We start from the raw sequence: 27,418 nt of genomic DNA, 5'->3' as shown, positions 1-27,418 counted from the left end.
CAATAGCATTCACAAGGACGGTTGACGTCAGACAGGCCGTTTTTTATACCATGGAGGCAAGCTAAAACCCATTATGGGCGACTGAAAAGGCTCAGACAGTACCGGACTACTACCGGGCCTCCTCTTACTTAATCACAGATGAATCTTCAAAATTTTAAGGTTTGTTTTGGTATAAAATCACAGCCCTAAATGCAATCGGAACGCGTGGATAAGACAAATATATTTTTGTCTTCTTTTAAATTTTGAAAGTTATTTATTAGTTTAAGTATTTGACGTGAAAAAAGGACAAATAAACGAACACATATTCATAATTATCCCATAATGGGGACAACATTTCTTAGGACCTATCTAAGTATATAAACAAACCATTTGATCGCCTTTATATACTTGCAACCTGCACATAAAAATACGTATGTGAAATTAGTCTTTACTAAAAATAAATATAAACATGTATCAACAAAAAAATTTAAATATTAAAGAGCTATATAAATACTTGATAATTACCAAACACTCAATATAGAGCTTTTAAAAATTTTACATGTACAATAAATTCAAGAAATAAGTTGAAATAACAAAGGCAAAAATTTGGATGCAGGCCGTTCATAAATATGTAGAGAGTTGCGCTTTCTGAAAACAGAATAAGTAGGTAGCTAGCTGCGATTACTTTTTACCGATTTGAATATTTCGACGTTCTGCTATTTTGCTGTGGCGTGTGGTTCCGACCTAGAATATGACTACTCCATATCCTCCCGTGGATGGCGTACGAGGCGACCAAAGGATACACAGCGTTGGCAGCTGATAGCAAACAATAGCGTTCCACAAGGAGGCTTCGAGATGAGAGAGATTCTGACACGCTTTCTGCAAGTCGCTCTGCTGTTAAAACATATAGGATTTAGTTTTCTCCTCAATAACACATTGTAAACAATGTACACTCATGTTTTTTGTAAATAAATCTACCTTTGCCATTGTAATTTTTACCAGTTACAAAAGAGAGGTAACTTTGACTTTAACTTTAACCTGCGCTATTAATACAAGGTACGCCATTATATAAACATTATGTAAACGTCAGCGGCGCGAAGTTTAAAGTTAACATCAAAGTCTACTGATACAACCCACCCTATTAAGCAAATCACAAAAATATATTTAAAAAAATGATACAAGTACCTGATAATCTATTATTCTCCCAATCAAGGAAATACATGCCTAAATGCAACGTGGAAATTCCACATTGGAAATCTGAATAAAACTTTTGCCAATTACGAACTGCGATGAAGTTTGTTTCGACTAAATTTCTAACTACTTCCGATACAAGCAAGCATGCTAGCAGCCATTTGTCTGTATTATTAGCCAACTAGTTTTCAGTGGATTGCCACATGCAGTTTTGCGAATGTTCCCAATTTAAAGTTTACATCGCAATTGAGGTTGGCTAAATAAATTGTACAAAATTTGTATGCAACTTAACACTGGTACAATATTGCAAGAATTGGCGTCATATTGTGTCGAAAGCCAATATCCGTGATAATGAATAGAATATGACAGTTCTTTTTAATGACAATAGAAAGCGTATCTACTAGAATATTATAATTGATATCTATTAAACTATTTAGAAATAAACTACGTATCATAATACTGTTTCAAAATATGATTAATTTCTATTGTCTGACATATTTGTTTTGTAAATTCTTACCTGATGGAAAATCTTTATAATGAAATCTGCTTCACTTGAAAAAATATATCAAAAAAAAAAACAAAGCAATTTTTATGTGACAAAAAAAAACACAATTATCAATGAGTGTTACAAGTTATTTTTATAATGTTTTATCACTTATAATGATTTATATATCACTTAGCAATTAAAAAAACTTAAATTTTACATGTCTCTATGGCACGGCATAAGAATTTTTCCAAAATTTGCGAATACTGACGTGTGTCGAAAGGTAAGCTTATGTAACTAAATAAACCAGAGCAAATATCATAACACTAGTTGTTACTCGCAGCCGCTCCCGTGATAGCTTATATAACTTTTAGCAATAACTTTATCTATTGCAAATTTCATCAAATCAGTCAGCGGTTTGGCCACGACAGACAGAAAAAGAAAGAAAGACAGACAGACAGAAAGCCAAAGAGACAGACTTTTGCATTTGAAAGTTATGTAATTTAAATACAATGATCTGTCTCTATGACTATAGATATTTAATTTCTATTTATGATACTAGTGGATATGGAAAAAATGTACCTACGCTTATCAAAAAATCTAGACAGGGACTAATGCACAGATGTAAAGGAACTAAACCCCTTCGTTCCACCAATAAATGTTAATCGAGTTACTCAAACATTTTTAACGTGTAGATTTATAACTAGCGCGGTTTGTCTGTAATAAAAATGAGTTATGTGTTAATCTTCGAGTTATGCAGTGGCAGGAATTTAATTTTGTGTTGTGTTGGAATGTTTCATTGCTTCAGAATAGTCATTCATTATGCCAGTTCGCTGCGGTTCTGTTTTATGAACTGGTAAAGGGCAAGTGGTTACCACGCCAGATGTCAAATAAGTCTGTATACCTCTCTCTCATCTGTCATCTTGAAACAGTGGTGGCCCAGTGGTTAAGACCGTCCGCCTGTGATCGAAAATACCAGGTTCGAATACCACTAGTGCCACATGAGTTTGTTTGTAGTTTTCATAGACCACTTGCTTCCGGTGAAGGAAAATATCGTGAGGAAACCTGCGCCTGGTGGATAGTATAGTTCACTATAAGTTACAGATAGTTTAGACTACTTGCCGCTAGATGGCGGTAGGGTAGTCGTAAAAAGTCATGTCAGATGCCTTTAGGCGACTTGAATGAAATCTGACACCAGTGTTAGAAAAAACACACTCGATAATGAATGAATGAATGAATGAATCTCTCATTTGAGCATTTTCCCGGTTTCTTCCTCAGCCGCTGAGCGTCGGAGCCCAGGGTCCGCTTTCATACTTTTTCGTCTCCACTTCGCATAATCGTCGGCCTATTTGTCACAGTGGTGTTACATTTTCAAAGAAGTTATTGTGACCAGATGGAATTATTTAAAATACCATATTAGGTATGTAAATGCACAAAGAAATACACAGGATTACTGGTATCTACCTAACGTGTAACCTTCCAAAGGCGCATAAGGTACATAGAGACTAATATTTTTATTCTACGACTTCTGTCTAAACGTAATAAATACGTTACCTCTATGTTCGATTCCGCTACATAACGCTACTGTACAGCCTTGTGTTGCTTGGCTATTGTTACATTGAGTTAAGGTGTGTAGAATCGCAAATTAGATTGTTTTTTTCATATGAAAAAAATAACTACGAATCACGAAAAGTCGTAGAATAGAAGTTGCTTGTTTTGATGTACCCAAGTAGTCTTTAGGAGATTTTGCGTTTGATACCTGTAACCCTGTATAAAACTATGTCCAATGTTAGTCTTATAAAAGAATTATTCAAATAACTGCATATATTTTCTTAACTAAGACATACAATTCAAATGAATTTAAGAACCGTGGAATTAAAAATGCAAAGAAGCTCAATAGGAGAGCTTTCACAAAAGCTAATTTACGAAGCACATTTAAATGAGAAAATCAAGTGACGCTTTAGCAACAAGTGTAAGATTTTAAAAAAAGTAAAAAAAAAAAAATCTGAAGCATTGGTGGTGTAATAGTTAAGACGCCCGCCTATGGATCGAAAGGTCCCACGTTCGAATCCTACACATGCCACATGAGTTTTTATACCAGTCTGAATAATCTATAATTATAAATCTAATAATTTTTGTTCACCGATTCAATTGCAAGTATCTTAACTGCTATTATTGCACTGCACCAAATGAGCTTCTAATATTAACAAGTACAGTACAAGAAAATAAAGTTTCTTGTAGTTTTAATAATACACGACTCGTGCTTGGCCGTATCGTGAGATACAATGCATAATCGATTTGATCCGACTACGGCAAACTTAGTGCCCAATTTAGTGAAGTTTGGTTAGTTAACGGGATATATGTAAGCTAATTTGGTTTGGAACTTGCTGTATAAATGTAAAATATTTTTTTTATTACAAATTAAATATATATAAGAACTACTTTAAATACACACAGAATTATATTAATTTAAACTAAAAACTATCTATCTTAATAAGAACTTATAAATACTTATAAATCAAAAATATCAAAATTTACTGTATTATCAAGGTACATAATATACGTAATGTTCATCTTATTTCAATTAACATTTGAATCTGAATCTTGAGTGTAACACTGCTAGGTTTAATTTTCATTGACGTTGTTAAGATGAACGAGATTTTCAGCTAGAAATGAGCGTCTTTGATGTTTTTAGAAAATAATAGGTAAATCATATGATAATGGTATTATAAATTAAGATACTTTAAAAACGATTGACGTTGATGATGCAGATACAAGCAATTAGGTATTCAAATATTTTTAATAATATAATAAAAGAAGTACACATACATTTCATGGTCAAAAGGTGTTACAGTGGTAAATAATAATAAATAATATATAAATAAATATATTAGGACAAATCACACAGATTGATCTAAAGACATATCACACAGATTGACCCCAAATTAATTTGGAGACATGTGTTATGGGATACTAATTCAACGGTTTAACCTCTCGGTTCAGAGGCGAGCATTTTACCACTGCGCCACCGAGGTCGTCAAAGTGCCGGTTAAATAGTTTTAACCGATAAAAAAAAATTTAAAACCACGAAATGCACTATAACATTTTTTAAATATTCTGCTTCAGAACTCCGCTTGATCGATGGGACTGAATTATAAATTTGATTCTTAAACGGTATATTGACTGACGCATTCAGTTCTTACCGGGGAAATCCCTGGAGTGTCGCCCGGCATGACCTAAATTTCTATGCAGATAACTGCTAGTAGGTTACTTGATAGTGATTACAGTTTTAATAAATCGAAAATATATATAGAGTGAGGTACCCATTCAGATGACCATTGTGTCATGGTCTAACTCTGGGTCCCAATAAATATTAAGATGCTAGAGAGAGGCGATATAACATGCTATTTAAAATAAGTGGAGCGATGGTGGTGTAAAGACGACCGCCTGAGGGTTGAAAGGTCTCAGGTTCGTATCCTACTCATGCCATATGAGTTTGTCTACCAATCTGACTCATATTATAGTAGTTTTCATAGACCACCACGTGCTTGTGGTGAAGAAAAACATCGCGTGGAAACCTGCACACTAGTGGACACTATAGTTCACTAGTGTGTATGCGGCTACCTGTCACTAGATGGGCGGTAAGTAGTTGTAAAAGTCATGTCAGATTCCTTTAGGCGACTAGAATAGAATCTGACACCAGAGTTAGGAATAATATGCCTACTCGATATGATGACGATTTAAAATACATAAATCACCGCACATATAGTCGCATTATCATAATTTAATTAATATTCATAAATAATCCTTGCCCTTCAATCATTACGAACCGCGATCCATCACGCAGAAACCAGAGGAATATTAGATAATAATGAAAAAGAGCAAGTTGAAAGGCTAATTTATATAACGGCATCAATCATTTCTATTGGATCCTGATGAATCACCGCAAGAGCACAAATTATATAGAATACAAATCGGATTCATGCACTGAGAGCATTTCACATTAGACACCGCTTCCATTGGGATGGAGTCAACCAATCACAATGCGGCATTGTGACGCGACGACAACCACACCGCAATGTGATTGGTTGGCCACGTCGATAGTCACATTTGCCGTGACTTAGTTAAAATGAAAACATTGAATTTTGAATATTCTGCTGTGATTTTTCGACTGGCTATATGCCTGACGCCAACCCTCTTTGAAAAGCTTTATAGCCTATCTAATAACATATGGCTTTTTATTACTCTTGTGATCTTGTAAGATATTCACGGGATTGGCAGTAGTCTGCAGCACTATTGAACTTGGAATAAACTTGTTTCTCAACGGTGAGAAGCTTAGCGATAACGTCATAGTTTCTGTTTTCCGTGGATAGAAAAAATGTTGCTTTCACGTCATTACGTCTAATTTACGCCTAAAATTCTGTATTTCAAAGCGTTGTTTGGTCAACGGACACTTACCGTATTACTTAGTATTATTGTCGAATCAAATTGTTGAAAATAAACTGGCATATTCTAAAAATATAATAAAAAAATCCGTAAATATCGAAAATATATATTTAATACCTTTCTGTACTCACTAGTTTTGTATCAGTCAGCGTAAATTGATTCTGAGTAGGCTCCATTCACAGAGTGCAACTCGCAAAAGAGTACGTAATTAAAATTTGTACCTAACTATTTGAAAATTCCAAGTATAATACTCACTAGCGGACTGCAATAAATTATTCCTTTTGAATTAAATTTCAATTGAAACAAGTTTTTGAAATTTGGTATGTCATTACTTTTTGCATTACCTACTCGAAACATTTATTAATTTAGTTAATAAATAATACGATGGGCGAAATTCATGTTTTAATAACTCTGAAATAATCATAATATTGTGCATATTTTAAATAGCTGATTCCAGCTTTTTCCCAATATTCTCTGAACATACAACGAATAAAAATAGAAAAAAAAATGCAATTTTGCATTTTTACTGATTGTGAAGTAGGCCTATGAAATAGCTACGTTGAACAATGTAGATTTTAATTAATTTTTACCCTACAATAATGGCAGTGACGTCACTGATGCCGCCTATTTTGTGACGTCATCCAGTTTCCATTTTGTTTCCGTTAATGGAAAAATTAAAGAGATTTTTTAAGCTGATCAACAGTCGCCCCTGTTTGCATGTTTTCATACGAAACGTGCTTCTTTTTTTTAATGTTTAAACGGAAAATAAATTCGAAACATTTTTTTTTTCCTTTCCATTGACTTGGATCATGTAAATTAAGATTTGAATAATGTAAAAAATAAAAATAGTACAGGCAGAAGTTCAAATTGATAAATTTAGGTTGGACACAACTTTGCATGCCTTGAAGACTTCAAAATTCGTTCTTTAACAATCTATTCCGAAGACATGCTATGAATTACTTGACTTAAAACGCACACACCATTAGAATATTATTGACTAAATTACAGAATGATGAATGTATGAATAATCCCATTATTCTCGAAGTCAATACCCTATTTCTCTGGAAAGCGAAAACATTTCACTTTTATGACGTCACACGCATCACGGCAAACGACATAACCCGTGATGACGTCATTATAGCATCGTTTACATAATCGCTCCACTCTTTCGCTAACTCGAATTTGAATCTTGAGTGTGACACTGCTAGGTTTAATTTTCGTTGACGTTGTTAAGATGAACGAGATTTTCAGCTAGAAATGAGCGTCTTTGATGTTTTTAGAAAATAATAGGTAAATCATATGATAATGGTATTATAAATTAAGATGATAACTTTATAAACGATTGACGTTGATGATGCAGATACAAGGAATTAGGTATTCAAATATTTTTAATAATATAACAAAAGAAGTACACATACATGCATTCATGGTCAAAAGGTGTTACATTGGTAAATAATAATAAATAATATATAAATAAATATATTAGGACAAATCACACATATAGAGCTAGCTAGTAAAGTAAGTTAAGTAGCAAAGTAAGTTCGAGACTTGTGTTATGGGATACTAACTCAACGATACTATATTTTATAACAAATACATATACGGATAAACATCCAAGATCTTCATCAATTTCCATCATGATTTTCCATCATGACGTGAAAAAGTGCCTGTGAAGGCCTAATTTCTGAATAAATGTTTTGATTTTGATTTTGACCGGGGATCGAACTCGGGACCTCTCGGTTCAGAGGCAAGTACTTTACCACTGCGCCACCGATGCCGTCATAATGGAGATCGAGTGCCGATTAAAAATAGATACACATAATTGAATAAACGAAATACTTATATGATGTCAAACTGACCAGTTCCACCGACAGTGTCCACGAATGAACGAATGCATGGGTTCGCAACGAATGAACGTGAACGAACTCTTAACTTACGATGCATCACAAAGCTCAACCACAATAGAGGTTCCCCCTCACGACCCGACCCACAAATCTGTTGCTTGATTGGTCTAATGACCGCTCCACACTATCGCCGATAGATGCCGATGCGAATGCATTGCGTAATTTGCACGAGTGCTTTTATTAATCGCAAAGAAAAACCGGCAATGTATACCGAATCCGCAAGTATGCTAAAGTATAAACAGTCGCAATATTAAACCCGAAACAACAAAAAGAAATATAGTTTTATAAATATATAATTAAATAATAATTATATTAGGAAAAATCCCATTGAGCTAACTCCAAAGTAAGTTCGAGACTTGTGTTATGGGATGCTAACTCAACGATACTATACTTTATAACAAATACATAATATGTATATAGATAAACATCCTAGGCCCAGGCCAATCAGAAAAGTTCATTTTCCATCATGACCCGACCGGGGATCGAACCCGGGAGTTCAGAGAACCCCTCTCGGTTCAGAGGCAAGCATTTTACCACTGCGCCACCGAGGTCGTCAAAGAATCGGTTAAATAGTTTCAACCGCTAAAAATTTAAAAAACCACGAAATGTATTATGACATTTTTGAATATTATATACGACCTCGGTGGGTGGCGCAGTGGTAAAGTGCTTGCCTCTGAACCGAGAGGTTCCGGGTTCGATACCCGGACGGGTCATGATGGAAAATATTTTTTCTGATTGGCCCGGGTCTTGGATGTTTATCTATATATGTATTTGTAATAAAATATAGTATCGTTGAGTTAGTATCCCATAACACAAGTGTCGAACTTACTTTGTGGCTAGCACAATCTGTGTGATTTGTCCTAATATATTTATTTATTCACTTGAGAACTCCGCTTGATCGATGGGACTGAATTATAAATTTGATTCTTAAACGGTATATTGACGCATTCAGTTCTTACCGGGGAAATCCCTGGAGTGTCGCCCGGCATGACCTAAATTTCTATGCAGATAACTGCTAGTAGGTTACTTGATAGTGATTACAGTTTTGTTTGTATATTTTTTATGTTTTTTATTAGACTCTTCAAACTTTTTTCAGTTTGGATATGTCATGGATTACGAAAAATTAGGAACGCTGAGGTAGGGCTTCGTGGGCGAGTAACGTGAAGAATTAGTAGGTACTCCGACTTACTAAATCCCTGATTCTAGTTTAAGCTCCACAGTCCTTTGTTTTTTTGGAAATAAACAAAATCTTTGTCTATGAATTTATATTTTTGTTCAAGAGTGTAACAAAGAATCTCATACAGTAAAATGTTTTAGAGGAATAAAGTAAAATCTTCGTGTTATTAGCTTTAGTTAAAAGTGGCCAAGTAATTCAATTGAACAAGATAATATTAGAATCCTTATATAACATTCTTGTCTATATTTTCTGGCAATTTAAGTGTAAATCAACGTAATGCACCTCGACAATTTAGCGATATTTCACATTGGATGTAAGATACTTCTCGTATAAAATATTTCGTTTTACTATCTTGATGATCTATTTGTATTGATTGATCTATAGGTAGTTGAGACGCTGTCTTTCTTTTATTTTTCACTAACTTTTGCTCGCAACTTCACCCACGTAAATTTCCTACAGAAACAGTTATTTTTCCGGGATGAAAGTACTTTATGTCCTTCTCCATACTTCAAACTATATGTATGCAAAATTTCAATAAGATTGGTTGAGTAGATAGAAGCGAAGAGGTAACAAACAAACTTACTTTCGCATATATAATATTAGTTAGGATTAAGATTTTTTAATTTGCGGTTAAGGTCTCAAATCACTGTATTTTATGTGTCTACACAATATTTTCCCAGCTATAGTTTGATTGGCCTTGAAACAAATATAAATGGCTTCGGAGATACAAATTAATATTTGAATACGCCAAAACGCTCTCGGCTTTCCGACATCCATCATATAAATCCTATTGATTTGAACGGATTGTTAATCTGATAGAGTTGTTTGATATTGCGACGGCCGTGATTTGTCGACTGTTATAAATATTCAATGACCCGCTGTGAAAAAATGCTGTGTTACTAATTTTATGACTTACATAAAATTCTAGGTTCTAGCCAATGGTAGCTGAAAGTTATCAAAGATGCTTCATAAACAGAGGGATTAGTGCGGGTTTGCATTCACTTCTCACCATCGAATAGATTCGAAGTGAGACTCGGCGAACCCCACAGTTCATCGTAATCGATAAATTCCATCGTTCATTAATCATCGTAAGCGATAACTTTTAGCTCGGTAAGACTTTCAACCGCTCTCTTCATCTCATTCAATGTCTCTTTATATCCCTTTATCTCTCTTTATCTCTCTTTATCTCTCTTTATCTCTCTTTATCTCTCTTTATCTCTCTTTATCTCTCTTTATCTCTCTTTATCTCTCTTTATCTCTCTTTATCTCTCTTTATCTCTCTTTATCTCTCTTGATCTCTCTTTATCTCTCTTTATCTCTCTTTATCTCTCTTTATCTCTCTTTATATGAATGCTTTCCAGAATTCTTCACAGCCAAATAAAGCTTCACAGCCCAGGGTCTGCTTTCCTTCTCGTACTGATTTTCTCATATATCCACTTTCTCGTATATTCTCTTTTACGACACTTTTGGGGTTTGCGTTTTCTGCTAGAATCTGGTGTAATTGCATTACTAAGAAAATTGTTCACTATGTAATTTAAGTACTCCATCGACTGACTGCTAAAAATCTTCGGAACAAATATTAACATATAATCGTTTAAAACCTAGGACACGTAAGATTTGTTATTATCCAAATTCTCAATGCACCTCAAAGATTTAACTGCAATTACTGTGCCTTCTTCGTCGCATCAACAAATGTAATAAAAATAGAAAATGTGAAATGGAAATTAATTTTACTCTTTCGAGTTCGAAACATGGACAATGTACAAGAGCAAACGCGTATGTTGAAGACGCTTGTTCCATTATACCCCGGAGGTAGCAGGCAGGATGAGGAAAATAAGTAAAAGATGTTACGAATACGGTCTATCCCGTGGAATTAAAATACTGGAAATAGATTTCCTTCATTTCAATTTTTGAGCACATGTCTGGATATTTCAAAACTAATAAAGCTACACAAATTACTAAGTGGAATCCTCCTAACAGTATCCCTCTCATCAAATCAATCATTTCGTTTTCCCGATTTCATTTTAGGCAGTGAAAACATCGACTGTGACTTCACAAACTGCCTGACGTCAACCATTCTTGACAATACTATTTGTTGGCTATCAGCTACCTAGGCTGTTTTTTAGCCGCCTCGTACTATATCCACGGGTGGATTACAAGCGACATATAAAAGACTGCGTCGATCTGTTGACGGAGCGCAACACAACAGACTAATTGTCTCATTCCTTCGTTGTGTTGCGCTTCGTCTCGCTCTTATGTGATTAGTATAGAATCTAAAATCTGTATCAGCAAAAATTCACTACACCATTTATATATTGGATTATTAAAAGAGGAACGTTTGTCTAATTCTGGATATTTAATGGTAATTTTGAACTTCCAATCACAGAAAGCACAGAAGCTATAAGTTTCAGGTGTCTATGTATCTGTTTGTCCGTGACATCGTGAGAAATCAAACGGGGAATCTGATTTTGATCTAGTATTATTTATTTGAAAGAGAATTCAATCGAGAGTGTTCTTAGCTATGTTTGGAAAATGTGTGTACAGCCGTTTGGAAATCATCATCACTCTTCTAGCAGATCACAGGATGTACTTCGAAGTCGGGGGGGGGGGTTTCTTACATTTCTTATTTAAATTGCTATTATTTCATAAATAGATACATACTGAAGTTTTGAAATCGATGCCTCTGGAGATTTTTATATTAAGTCACATCCAGATTAGTTTTATTCCGTATTTCAGTGAGATCCCATTGCATATTCTCTCAAAGACATTTGTTTCTTTTCATTTTGTACTTTCGTCTCATTTACCCTGGTCCTCTAATATTTTTCTAATATGATTTCATATTAGATTTTTCGCAATTCTTATGTTTATTAGAAAACGTTTTCATACGAGTTTATTTATCAAGGGAGAATTCTGATATTAAAAAAACATGATATAGGTACTTACTTACATTTTTGTTTGTCAAAATAATGTAAGTTTTATGCGCATATAAATAAATTGCCAATACAGTGATTTTGATTTATCTATTCATTCAAATTTTTTTATACTTCTTATATATATTTTTTTATTTACCTATCCTAGCGTCTCAGATCTTCATTTCTTCTTGAAAAAAAACATGGCTCACAATTGTCGGACCTACCTTAGTATCGTATTCCTCATGGCTGAGGGTTGTGGACTGAAGGACTAGGACTACAAGGACTTTCTTGGCACTATTAATTGAATAGTTTGCCATCTACATCTAATAATACGACTAACATCACTATACTCAAGCTGGCAGGTTATGCGTGCTTCTAATATATATATTTTTAAATGATCCACAATCTGTTTAGGGTGAATTTCACGAGCGCTTTGAACTTCGCCGCGGGATGTCATTAGTGTTTATTAAATTGTAAGTAAGAAATTTAATTATCCTATTTTTATAAATAAGTAATGTACTGGTACAATGTTAATTTTATAAATGTTCAGATAAAAACAATGATTCTTTCTTTAAAATAAATGTCGGACACGAATGAAACGCTACATGCCGCGTTCAAACGCCTGTGAAATTCACCCTTAACGGTACGTTCATAAAGTAGCATAAAAATACAAATAAAATCGTAAAAAAGCTGATACTTGACTGGAAATGGCGGCAATTCGTCAAGCCCTACTTAAGAATTCGCTCTTGGCAAACGGGCTAATCGGGCAAGTTGGTAGGGTTGACATCGGCCACAGTTTATCCCTGTGATTGATTGATGTCGGTGCCGTAGGGCCGACAACAGGATTCGCTGTAGTTTATGTTACGGCATGTAGCGATTTTCGTAACCGCTGTGTGTCGAGTCGATTCGAGTGTGAATCCTTGGCACCAATGATTCTCATGACTACTTTCAACGTTTATGTGATATGATTGAATGAAACGATCGGTAATCTGGATATTATCAACATTTTAAAACAAATTCTTGAAATGTTAACTAGCACTTTTCTGATACAAATATAGCTACCGCATAACAAAATTGTTAATTAAGTGTTATTGAAAAAAATACATGATACACAATTAAAATTGCAATGAAAATATCAATATAAGCTGCGCGACACCTACACGTGCAGGTATTGTAATGATTTTCAAACGGAATGTACAAAAGACGTAAGTTCACACTAACAACTGTGATAAATGAAGAATCGGTCATTTAAACTCATGTTTGGGGTATATGTTATGCGACATGACTTTGTTTATGACGTTCAAAAAACAACCGCGTAGAAGCGTGGCTTATCTATACTTGATATTTTTATTGCGCTCGTATACGTCCACGGACTGAATTTGAAAATTACGAGGAAATCGCTCCCGCTTGTCACTCCAACCTGACAATTATCGCTACAAGCACCGATATCGTTCCTCCGACAAACAAGTTATTAGACGAGAGAGTTAAAACGCGATAATAAGATTGTATTTACAATGAACTATGCGATGTCTTGCGTGTCTTTATTATTTATTAAGATTTTATATTATAATTTAATTGTTATGAACGTGAAAAACATATAGAAAACTTTCCTGCTCGAGCATGGCAGACGAGCGAACGAAAAAAGTGCTGGCTTAATGTTATCAAGAAGAATATCCGTGCTAATGGAGACGCCAGTGATGTCGAACTGGAGAAGAAGTATTCGACGGTCTATAGCGGCGGATGGAGCCGATAAATCGCTCAGATAAGACATAGTGAGATTATAATTATTCATACTCGACTGGCACACAGATGTGTTTCATTCACTCTATAACAAGAAAACAAATCATAGTTAAAGTTAAGTAGATGTTAAAAATATTTTTTCACTCCATAAAGCCCGAACAAAATTATCAAGACCATTCATTGTTTACAAATGTATTTTTATCTCTCAAATTTGCCTTCCGACCATGTTTATTCAAACACCCCTTATATAAACAATAAGCGTTATGTTACGATACTTCATAGTTTCGAGTATTTTATAGGTATTTTTGTCTATGGCAGTGTTTTGGTTGAGATCCAAGTGGCACGCTGGCACTGCCAAGATAAAACTCGACTCAGCGATGTCCTTAAGGATATCTTTTGAACGAGAATAGTGCAGAATATTTTTTGCCAAAAATATAGTGAACAATTATTACAATGAGATTTTAAACTTGAATCACAATAATAGGTCTATGAATGTTCAGGAATAAATTGTCTTTGTAACAGTGAAAACTGCATGAAAATCCGTTGCGTTGTTTAAAAGAAGAAAGCTTAGAAACAGACTGACGTGGCGATTCACATTATTTTGTAATTAAGTAGTGATAAGAACCCCGCCCTGTTTAATTTCATACAGGTTAATAAATAAATAAATATATTAGGACAAATCTCACAGATTGAGCTAACCCCAAAGTAAGTTCGAGACTTGTGTTATGGGATACTAACTCAACGATACTATATTTTATAACAAATACATATATAGATAAACATTTTGACCCGGGCCTATCAGAAAAGATCATTTTCCATCATGACCCGACCGGGGATCGAACCCGGGACCTCTCGGTTCAGGGGCAAGCACTTTACCGCTGCGCCAACGAGGTCGTCACATCGCTACAGGTTATAGCTTAAAATTATCTTTTTTATCTAACAATAAAAACACGTTTGCAACTCTGTTTCTCATCTAAACGTTTACCCAGTTTCTTCATTAACTGTCAAGTATCGGAGCCTAGGGTCCACCATCCTGTTTAAAAAAAAAACGTATCAAAACACTTGGTGTAACATTACTAGGAAACATAAATTACAAACACAAGGAAATACCTAGGCAAAACAACGTTAATTTGTACTATGATAGAACGGTTTGTTTTATAAATAGACGTCATTTATAAAAATAAGGTTTATTTCCACAAAATATATTCAAGCTTCATCAAAGATGGTTATTATCACTACCTACGTTTTATTTTAAGTTTCATAGTCACCAATTTCATAATAAATCCTACAATGATAATTTATATTTCGAATTGTTTGAATTGAACTTTGAATAATAAGTTTTTATTAATTTTGCTGCCAGTATCTTCAACAGCTGTTCTTATTGGTGTTTATGTTGATATACAAACAAAAATATTGTTGTTAAATTACGAAAGACTTATTTAATATCATATAAAATCAACAATAGAAAGCGTTTGTGTTTATTAAATTATTATGTTTAACAACAATTCTATGTAATTATTCCTTAGCATGTTTTAGTTCCTTAAGTGAGCAGCTTCACTGCTCCGTTGCGTCAACGCAGAGTTTCCTGTGGAGAGATGATATATTTCTATTTGCCACGATCCTATCTAATATCATACATGCTTTTCGGCTATGGAGCATGCATATCTATTTCCATAGTAAAAATATACGTCTTGTCAAATATTCTCATCTATTCATACATTTTTAATATGGATTTTTAATTTAGGACAGACCAGCCGAAGTACTCTCTATTAAGAATTCAATATACCAATTCTGATATCAATATTTTTAGAAATATCGTCTGTCAATTTCGTATAGTTTTAGCATTAGACCTGACTTAATTGATATTCACCTGAATACTCTCATATTCGCAATCGAAATTGAATTAAGTGCCTCGGTCATTTTGAATTATTAGTTTTTTTTTTTTTCATTTGTATCATTACAGCTGTTATGAAACGGTGTACACAAACAAAGTCTCTCTCTCATCCTCTTGTGTTCCCGGTTACATTCATAGCTGTGACGTAAAAAATAAAATGTTACATTTTGAAAATTTGGGCTTACAACCTACTGTCTACCTGACGTCAACCCTCTTTCGGGATGCAATTATTTCCTATCAGCTGTTAAGGCATATGTGTCTTAGTCGCCTCGTACAGTCGTCAGTACATCAACCTACCCAAATTCATTGCAATCTTGATTGATGATGCAGGATAACTTTAAGTGCTGTTGACTGTACGACATCAATGGGAGGATATTGAGGAGTGGTCTTATTCTGGGGCGGGACCACACACTACAAAGTGAAAAAAAAAAAAACACTCATCATGTAGGTACTCATAAAAAGTGTACAAAAGTTAGATTAGTTGATCATATATCCAATAATTAAGCTAAGCTTGAGTGAGTACACCTGTTTGCCTACTAATGTTGCCAATGGGCACTGAGCCAAAACAGTACAAGACTAACATAACAATACCACAAACTTCATTCGTTTTGGAGAGTTTCGGCGGTATGTAGTAATTAACAAACAAATATACGCTGACAACGAATTGAATTATGTTTTAATGACCAAACTAAAACATTGTTCGACGTCAACTTTAAAGTGCGCAGAAAAACGCAAAGGACGCCATTTTGTTTAAACGTCAGCAACGCGCCAGCACTGCGCCACCGAGGTTGATAAATATAATATTTACTTTTTATGATATTAGTATGGATTAGTATGAAAAAAAGTACTTTTGTATTCGTAAATAGACAGGAATCTGTAGGAAGTCGTTCACGAACATAATAAATTTTTGACGAGTTTTTACAAAATCGTGAATATTTCCAAAAACGACTTAATCGAATTTGTTGCCCCACAAAATTAAATTCTATTGACAGATCCTATATACATTTTAAATTTCATCAAAATCAGACTAACCGTTCGAAAGTTATCGCGTTACAAAAATGTATTTTTGCCCCAAGTTGATTTGTATAGCTTGCTCGCTTCGTCCGCTCGGTCAATCAGACTATTCAGGTGAATATGCCCTTAACAACCGCTAGCCTGTAACTGTGGACTGTGACGTGACCTAGATGAATTTACAACCATCAAAGTGACTAGTGTTGTCCTTCGGGATTACGACGTCGTATATAACAGATACTTCCTTCCGGCGGTGTCATCGAATTCGCATCCTTCGCAGGATGTGAGATGTTGATTAATTATGGTTCTCATAAACGTGATGAGTCTCAGTGACTTATGAGTCTATAATCCTGTAGTCAAGTCCAGGCTTGTCACACATGATTTTCAAACTAAATTTTAACAATGAAACGAACAATCATATTTGTTTGTTACTATTGTTTGTTGTTTGTTACTATACATTACTATCTATACCCGCGATTTCGTCAGCGTAGAATAGTTACTTCTGACCGTACAATTATATTTATTTTTTGTGATTAACTTGTTTACAATTGTAATATTTTAGTATGATAACCAATTAAGTCGTGTTTGGTCGTCTCTTCCACATAATTATCACAAAATTGGTTTGGAACGAGGTTATTTCATTACTAGCAAAATTTCATCAAAATCAGTCCGGTAGTTTAGCCGTGAAAGCGGAAAAGACAGATAGACCAACTTTCACATTTGTAATACTATTACAAATATTATTTTTACAATATTCCGCAACTGGAATATTTTAATATTAGGGTCTTTATTGTAGGCAGTAAATCTGAATTTTAACACGACCAATTTAAATAGGTCCTTGTAGGAAAACGAAGGACTCTGTTTATGGGTATTAATGAATTTTGCTCCGTAATCATTACCAGACTTTTGATACCTTAATTTCCAAGGGTATCAAATTAAACTTAGATTTACTCTTTAATCTTGAAATAAGATCGGATATTGGTGTGATATTTTTAAAAGGATCCGTCGAGCCTGTTCAAACTGCTCTCAAAAAGATAATTATCTGTTTATTCTACAGAATTCAAAATAACACAGTAGTATCCAAACGGCGTAAATTAAATATTTTTACAGTTTCGTTTTTCAGTCGGTCTCGGTTTTTGAAGTGGAAACTTCTTTACCGACGTGTGCAATTTTTGTGATGGGTATAAAATGTTTAACTCGCGTCAAGACAGACCCTGATCAAAAATTTTTAAGACGTTAAAAATGCACAATGTTAATATTCAAGTTTTCACGTCTGCTGCCACTTCCAGAGTGCAACCCGTTTTTTTTTATCAAGTGTTATTGGTTACACTGGTGTCAGATGGTAGGATTAAATTTTGACTAGTGTTCTGTTACGCAATGTTTAATGGAGCTAAGTTTCAAGCAAGTAATAGAATTACGTTTGTGAAAATTGCTTTGTTTTGACAAATGAAAATCTATTTGTTGTTTGACTCTTAGGCGCAATCCACCCTTAGCTTCGGTTAGCACATCATAGCACAGCTTCTATTGACGACCTCGGTGGCGGAGTGGTAAAGTGCTTGCCTCTGAACCGAGAGGTCCCGGGTTCGAACTCCGGTCGGGTCATGATGGAAAATGATCTTTTTCTGATTGGCCCGGGTCTTGGATGTTTATCTATATATGTATTTGTTATAAAATATAGTATCGTTGAGTTAGTATCCCATAACACAAGTCTCGAACTTACTTTGGGGCTAGCTCAATCTGTGTGATTTGTCCTAATATATTTATTATTTATTATTTAGTCCGTCCCTTATGCATAACGGTTAATAATTGGAAGAGATCCCTCAATGGGATAGATCTGTCGTTATGACTGTTTTTCTAAATTATTTATCAATACGACATAACAGTATAAAACTAACAAATTGAAAGTACAAAGGTACTACAAATTTGTATGTAAACTTTTTAAATAAATATATAATAGACAAAATTAAAATGTAATATATACCTAATTTCTATGTGTTTTCTTTATATTCACAGCTACATTGCCGTATATTCCGAATATTAATCAGTTTGAGTTCTAAAACTAAATTAAGACATTTTATCTTGAAATTCCCAATTGAAATTTGAAAATAAGTCTCTAATTAATTAAGATCCAATTAAGACTATTCAATAAAAGGTCACATGAATATCAGCAGAAGACAATCCATACGAATATTATAAATGCGAAAGTATCTGTCTATCTGTTCCGTTTTCACGGCTAAACCGTTTGGATCGATTTTTATGAAATGTGCAGTTAATGATCCCCGTTTGGAATGAATGAATGAATGAATGAATAACTATGATGGTGTTTGATAATACACGTGGGCGCGGGAAAACAGCTAGTAATATTATATTTATAGATTTTGTAGTTTAGTACTAAATCAGTGTTATTTTATTATCTTTTTCGCCAATTAATTAAACTAATTCAAAGTCTACAATTAATTAATATTATATATGGATTCAAATGCTCAACGTTGGTAATTTTGTATGCTTTATTTATATGTGATGGTTTATGTACATATTTTCAACATTTAAACAAACAACTGTCATCAGCTTCCTCTCAGTATTTTTAATGTATTTCAAAAATACTGGTCTTGACCAGTATTTTTGAAATACGTGATCAAAGGATTGGAATCTTCTTTAGGGTGTTTCTTAGAGTGTTTAAACCGCTGCGGTCATGTCGATGTCATTACAATTTTTCAAATATTAATAAAGACAAGAATTAGTTTTACTATCTGACTATAATATTAATAATTTATACTATAGTAATGTCAATTTTGTGAATGGTTGATTTTGGAAATTATTCCTTCCTCGAGAAAATTTACGGATCGTAATGACAGCGCGCCCGCAGCGGCCGAAACGCTGCGAACGACACTTTAGCATATTATTTCCATATGTATTTAGCAATGTAAGCACATACTTATATATTAACCTCGATAATATAGTGCCGGCTCCACACTGTCGTCGAATTGTTTGCCAAACTTTTCGTGGATTTGGTATCTACATTGCTTGTTTCTCATTGCGTCGGTATCTGTGTGTTCGACGACAGTGTGGAGCCGGCATAAGCATTTTGGGCATATTGCAGCGGGCATCGCTCTAAAAAGCCTTTAAAAAGGTACTTAATTTTTTATTTCACTTATTTTCGAGTTGAATTTATTTATGAGTGAAGTTTTGGTTAGGTTTGAATTTGATTTATTTTAAAAATAAGATTACAAAATTATCGAAAAATTGTTTTAAGGTTACCTACGTGAGTGATTTCGTAATAAGTAATTGAAATATAGTTTTGAATGCTAGTTATTTGTAATAAAAAAAAAGCATTATTTAACTTAAAATTATGACAGGAAAAGTGCGCGCATCTGCGAAGAAACCTGTAAAGTTAGTCTAGATAAAAAATAGAACAAACAAACATATAGACGATAAAAGAAATGGGAACAAAAGTGAACAACCAAATTAATCTATCGTCATGACGCAACAACCATCTAGTGGAACTAATAATGTTATGAATAGACCTGGAGCCTTCATCCATCACGCCAAGGGTTTGTGAATTAAAATCACCACATCATTTTCCATTAAGCGCACCCGTTTAAGTTTTCCCGACAGCGCTCGTGAAACATATGATTTTTGTGTGAGAATAAGAAATTGTGAATGCTCAAAATTGAAACCAAATCTTCGCGGGTAATAAATATATAGTAACAAATCACACAGATTGAGCTAGCCCCAAAGTAAATTCGAAACTTGTGTTATGAAATACTAACTCAATGATACTATATTCTATAACGTATATAGATAAACATCCAAGACCCAGGTCAATCTGAAAAATGATCAATTTCCATGTTGACCTGACCGGGGATCGAACCCGGGACCTCCAGTGTAGCAGTCCGGTATGATAACCATTAGGCCACCGAGGTCGTCATTACCGTGGGATGCAGCCAGTATGAAACACCTACCTCAATGTCTGATCACTGTCATAACTTAATATCTATAAAAGTAAAGCTTTTATACTTTAGACTTGACTATTTCTATTAAAACAGCTTTCCATTGAATAGAACATTGCATGTTACGTGATTGCAATTTGGCATGTTTGAGCTTACGAAAAGGCTCGAAGTTTAAGCTTTTCCGCTTATGTAAATATAAATTTCAAGCGTTACAGTTTGTATTTGCCTCTGTATTATTTAAATAAAAAGTATACACACACATATATTTTTAATAAACTATTTTTTTTTATTTAACAATAACAAAAAAAGATTTAATATAATAAAGCCTGGATCGTTTTCAGATTATTGTAAAGTGCGAGAGTTACTCGTACTTAAATGTAGATTTCCTTTCGTTGCACTGATTATTGTCAAGTGTTAAGTTTGTACTGCAAGACGTTCATTCTAGTTTTTGCGAGTGGCCCTTGGACACAAGTAGAACTCGGCTTTGACACACAACAGAGGGAGACGTATGGGTTTTCATTTCACTTCTCACTATCGAGTTGACTATTTGAAGGACGCAGCGAACCGATCACAATAAGCTGTGGTAGTCGATGCGTCACAATGGCGCACGGTTAGGTGCGTCTCACTGCGAATCGCCTCGATGTTGAGATATAATTAGCAAATTTGCACTACGCACTAAGTTATTATGGGCATTACCTTCACACTTCATGCTTATCAGTAAAGTCATATTTGAAAAAATAATCTACGATTGAATTTTGATCTAGAAACTATAATATGTATAAGTACGAAACATGGAAACTGGTTCTTCATCTTGTCGAGTCAGAATTGCTATTCAAACGGTGTTCGAACCTTATACGGCCATGTTGATCGCTTCGTCATTAGCCGTCGTTTAAAACCTCATATCGAAATCGGTGAAGCGGCGTAGCTACGAAAATTTACTAACAGACTGTGACCAGTAAATCTTTTTCTATTTTATTGAATTTTAAATGGGCTAAGGCTTTAAATAAGGCAGTCAGTTATTGCACCCATTTCAGCAATTAATGTTTCGAAGTACTTAAACAGTTATTTGAACTCACATAACTGTGAGTCGGAAAATCGTCAAGACAATACCAAACTTTTTAATGGACAGTCCAAATCACACTTAAATACATTTCGAAAACATTAAAACTCAACGATTCGCTAAGTGACGATCGTTACATTAATAAATAAACTTATTAAGAAGCTCGGGAGTTATAAAAAATATGCCTTTAATAAAGCTAGATGTCTTTTAAATAAATATTTTAAATAAGAGTTTAATTCTTTACAAAAAAAAACATTTTTGAATTCTTATCACATTAAAGTCGTGATAAAAATATATCTGTCTGTACAGTAAACCGTTAAGGAGTTTCCTCTCGTTGCTTCCTCATTCAGGTTTTTATTTCGATACCTAATTTGTCTATTGCATCTTTATTCATTCGAAAATATTAATCACTAAAGCTGAAATAAATCCTGATTTTCTCTTTTCTGTTTAGCTTTTATCTGTATTTCTTGGACATAATTTTTATTATTTTGGTTTGTATGTATTCATATGTTGATATATATGTAGTCTTATGTATATATGCTTTGCTATTTATATTTATATTTTATATAGGTAGTTATTATTGTATTTTAGTATGTGGTAGTGCTTATTTGTGTTTGATATTTTTGCGCCGCACAACTTTTCTCTGTTTCTCCTAATGGTTAGCCGGGAGAGAATGCTTATAGCATTAAGTTCGCCATTTGTTTATAAGTATGTTTTTACTTGGAACAATAAAGTCTTATAAATAAATAAATAAATAAAGCACTTACCTCGCTCCATAACAATATTTAATTATGTACAGTTATGTTAATTGATTTATAGGCCAATTTTATAATAATTTTTAAAACCGAAACGCGATTCCCGAAAGATTTGGTCAAAAAGTCTGATAGTTAATGGTGCTTTATAGAGTGCGTGCTTAAATAATACTTACGTGGGTAACATCGCGGGTTACAGCTATTATATAAATACGATACAGCTCCTCGGCAACAGCTTAAAATATTGCGTAATAAAGAATAATGTGCAAATCAACACTTCATCCATCGGAGCCAAGAAAATAAACGTAATATTTTTAAAAAATATTCAAACGGAAACTGTTGGGACGGTGGAAATAACCAATTATTTTTTTTTTCATGACATCGAAGGAGTTCGAATAAATTCCTTATGAATAAAAGATTTCATTAAATCGGAATTATCATATTGCTCAATGACGAAAGGGGTTAGGGCGGTTATATCAAGGTTTGTTTTGTTTTCATATTTGACTTATATTTTTTATCGGAAATCCACCAGACTGTAATGTTAAAAAAACCAAGTCAAAAAAAACTTTTGAGACAATCAACAACCGATATTTTTTTTAAGGTTTCATACCGCAATAGGTAAAAACGAAATCCTTATAGGAATAGTCCGTTGTGCGTTCTACCCAGATACTTCGCATAAGTGTTCCCTTGAATAATTTGTTTCATTAATAAAAAAAAATCCGCCCACACGATGAGGAACGGAAGACTTGTAGCGCTCTGTTATTTCATCTAGTGAATTTCTTACACTCCGGAATGATCGATATTCTTTATCATCAGTTTACTTGTCCAAACGGTCAACTTTTCCAGGTCTACTTTACACTCTTTCTTATTTATTTATTCATGTACCCAACATAACAATGTAAATATAAAACTTACAAATAGGAAACTAAGTACAAAGGTACTCCTTATTTCTACAGACTTCCATTAGACCCGCGAAAGAAGAATGGGAAAAAAATTGGCATTGGCGTGTACAAAAAAGAAGAAGATACAATAAACTTAAATATTTTATATAATGTATAATATAATGTATAAGAACTACATATAATAAATAAGTAAATATAAAGAAAGAAAAAAAAACATTTGCCAAAAACATATTACAAATATACAAATTGATGTCAAAATGAATTAAACCTACATGTTTTACCGAATATAGGTATGCAAATATAAATAAATAAAGAGGAGCATGCTGTCCACTACAAATAACAAAAAAAAAGAATTATAATGTATACTAGCACTAAATTCTATCCGAGTTTATCATTAAAGAAATCATTTGAAGTATAATAACATTTATCAGTTAATAAAGACTTCAGGTGCCTTTTAAATAGATTTAAATTTAAGCATTTATATTGATTTCGAATTTTGTTGTAAGTTTTCGGTGCCATACATTAGTATGCTATTACCGAGTAAAGCAGTTTTTGATGGGTGCATGCATAATCGATAGACATCTCGATGATTCCTCAATACAACATCAGCTAGACGAGGGAATAAATGAGCATTGGTTTTCACAAATGTTGCTACCTCAAGTATGTAAAGAGACGGAAGTGTAAGTATTTTGTTTTCTTTAAAATATATAAAACTATAATGTAATAGGATGAAACAGAAAGCAGATGTTCCTTAACCCTTTTCTTAACGTCCGAAATTGCTTTGACTCCTGTATACTAATTGGAAGTAGATTCCATAACCTGACCGCTTCAACAGACATGGAATGAGTGTATGAGGTAGAATTATGAAGAGGAATTTCTTGTATGATTAAAACTGAAGATATAGCGGTGTTTGTAGCTCTATCAATTTTGATAATCATACAACCATTCCAAGCGTATGGTTCAGTAAGTCAGCTCAGTAAGTCATGTAACATATCAAAGTCAATATGGTTAATTAATTAACTCCTGCTTTGGATTAGTTGGTAAGCGCTTTGTCAACGTCATTTGCAAGGAAGCTGATATGAATTGATTAGCGATTTTGAAAATTATTGTTAATGATCTTTTTCTGATTGGCCCGTGTCTTGGATGTTTATCTATATATGTATTTGTTATAAAATATATTATCGTTGAGTTAGTATCCCATAATACAAGTCTCGAACTTACTTTGGGGCTAGCTCAATCTGTGTGTGATTTGTCCTAATATATTTATTTGTTATTTATTTATTCCACGTACTGACCACGAGCTTCTGTCATGATTTTTCTATTATAGAATAAATATGGAGGTATACCGTTATACCTGCATTATTGTGTGACATAAAAGATGATAGTAAAATAAGTAGTTGCTTTCATATCATTTTCCCCAATCCAGACATTGTTTTCCTGACAAAAACGATCGAAAAAAAATCTTGCGATATCAAAATGGAGAAACAAATTCAAGGCTCAAGTTTTAGATAGGAATAGTGTATCAATTTATTCCATCCTATCTCCGCTTATGAAAAAAAAAACAAGAGATGTTACAGATACAAAATTTCCAACATTACAATTTTATCAATTGTTTTTAAATAAGGTATGATATTAATTCATACTGACATACTGCAGTGGCATTAATGGATGATGTAGGATGTGACAAAGGTCGAACTCCGAGCATGACAACAGAAACTTATTTGCTAAACATACTATTTAATGTCCCATAGGCGCGACTGATAATAGAAATAGAAATTATAAAAAAAATTGTTTGATATATTTAATTTTTAGAGGTTTTTCCAATATTTAACAGATTTAATTAACAGTTGTTCGCCGAGACCTCACGAACACAATACATTTTTACAAAATTGTGAATATTTCAATAACGACTGAATCGATTTTGATGCCCTACGAACTTAAAAATTCTATTGACAGATTTCATCAAAATCAGACCAATGGTTCGAAAGTTATCGCGTTACAAACATACTCAAATACATACAAAAATGTATTGTAAACCTCGCTCGCTTCGCTTGCTCAGTCGATTAACGTTATCCTGAGAAACAACAAATTTATTTCAAACCATTCATCAGTTAGCTACTTTACAATTTAACCAAAAAATTACTAATTTTATTTTTAAAAAAAACTTCCTTGTCCTTAGATTACTTGATTCTCTAACATCATCGTAACTTTTAATTATCTTCCTTATTCCTATAATTTACTACGACTTTGAGAAATTTATACTTTATCTTCTGAGTAATGTTCCCAGGTATTTCCAGGTATCCTTCAGCTATTTTTTGTCACATAAATCAATCGGGTTCAATTGATTGAATGGTCAAAAGAATAGTTGGAAGATTTAAGGTTCGCTTTTGTTATGGTCTCTTTGGAAACTTGATGAGATTGTTGAAATTATACGTTAAGTTTCTTGTTGTCTTTTGGTTTGGTTCAAAATATTAAAACAATATTATGTAAAAGCAAATAACGTACTTATTACTTACATGTATCGTCGACCTGTTAGCAATTGCCCGAAATTTTTCCCGCGTGAATTTTTCACATTATTAATAATCATTTTCGGTTGTGGTCTTCAAGATTTGGTGTAAAATATAGAAACGATATTTTGTAAAATAAACTAACGTAAATAGTTTCATCCACATACTAGTCGAAGCATGTGGTTGAAACTAAGCCCTAACCTGCAATTGCCCGTGACATTTTTCTCATTATTAATTATAATTTTCCCGGTTCATCACCTCGACGGATGACTGCCTCGGTGGCGCAGTGGTAAAAAAGTGCTTGCCTCTGAACCGAGAGGTCCCGGGTTCGATCCCCGGTCGGGTCATGATGGAAAATGATGTTTTTCTGATTGGCCCGGGTCTTGGATGTTTATCTATATATTTACTTGAAAATATAGTATCGTTGAGTTAGTATCCCATAACACAAGTGTCGAACTTACTTTGGTGCTAGCTCAATCTGTATGATTTGTCCTAGTGTATATATTTATTATTATTATCAACTATTTGTTTTCCTGTAGACGCATTTAAGTATTTTGTGTTCATAAAAAACATTGTCATTTCAGACGTAAGGTATGGCAAGGTTATTAGCTGGCATCGAACAATAGACAACTTCCTACGTCTAGCTCCCGGACTACATGTCAAAACACGAGCAAAGTTGCAGGCAGCCTTTTAGATTTACCTCCGACAAAGAAGTGATTATGTGCAGTGCAGCAGACTTTGCAATATTTTGTCGCAGAACCGTGTTTTTATCTTATCTTCCTGTATTAGTTTAGTTAGTTACATTCCAAGCCATGAGCCCTCGAAACCCGGAGTCAGCGTAAAGTTTGCCTTCTTTAAGAAAATTGTTTAAAAAATTGTACATTTTCTCACCTCATGTGGTTACAGCAAGTCTTTTGATCTGAAATAAAGAGAATATAATATTTAATAATTAACATTTATTATGCGAAAAGAGATATATATTCAGCAGTAGACGGAAAAGGGATAAAATGATGAAGTTGATTTAAATTTTAATATCAAATAAACGTTACCAAATTCACAAATAAATATTAAACAGAGATTTTTCTTGGATGTATATTGTTAAAGACTATATATAAGTAAGTATAATGTAAGGTATTTAACTGTTGTTTAGGTATACACCTTACATTTACATGTAAAAAATGAAATTGAATATAGGTCCCTGAAATATACTACACAACTATCATGCGATTCTGTTTTCGAATGTTGCGGAATTGAATTAATAAATTTTAAACTCATAATTCTATGCATCTATAGAACACCAGATTCAAATGTTAATATTTTTTTAAATAAATTGAAAACTCTTCTTAATAAAGCTACACATAACAATGATAAGCACATTGTGGTCTGTGGTGATTGGAATATAGACGTTCTAATAAAGTCGAAAGCATCAAACGAACTTATTTCCATTCTCAGTAACTATAACATTAATATCCATATAAATGTACCTACAAGAAAATTGAAAAGTATAGA

The 27,418-nt window shown here is 33.6% G+C and overlaps 1 protein-coding gene across 3 annotated transcripts in view; it reads right to left on the bottom strand.

Moving 5' to 3' along the window:
* LOC128674064 (connectin-like) overlaps positions 1-27,418 on the bottom strand; it is a 235,357-nt gene that overhangs the window by 118,074 nt on the left and 89,865 nt on the right. For all 3 annotated transcript variants that reach the window (XM_053752352.1, XM_053752353.1, XM_064436282.1), the window contains exon 2: positions 26,801-26,828. The gene's annotated coding sequence lies outside the window, so the exon portion shown is untranslated. The remainder of the gene's footprint in view (positions 1-26,800; positions 26,829-27,418) is intronic.

Source organism: Plodia interpunctella, chromosome 12 (genome assembly GCF_027563975.2).
Source record: "Plodia interpunctella isolate USDA-ARS_2022_Savannah chromosome 12, ilPloInte3.2, whole genome shotgun sequence".
NCBI lineage: Eukaryota > Metazoa > Arthropoda > Insecta > Lepidoptera > Pyralidae > Plodia > Plodia interpunctella.
This window is presented reverse-complemented; position numbering and strand designations above follow the sequence as displayed.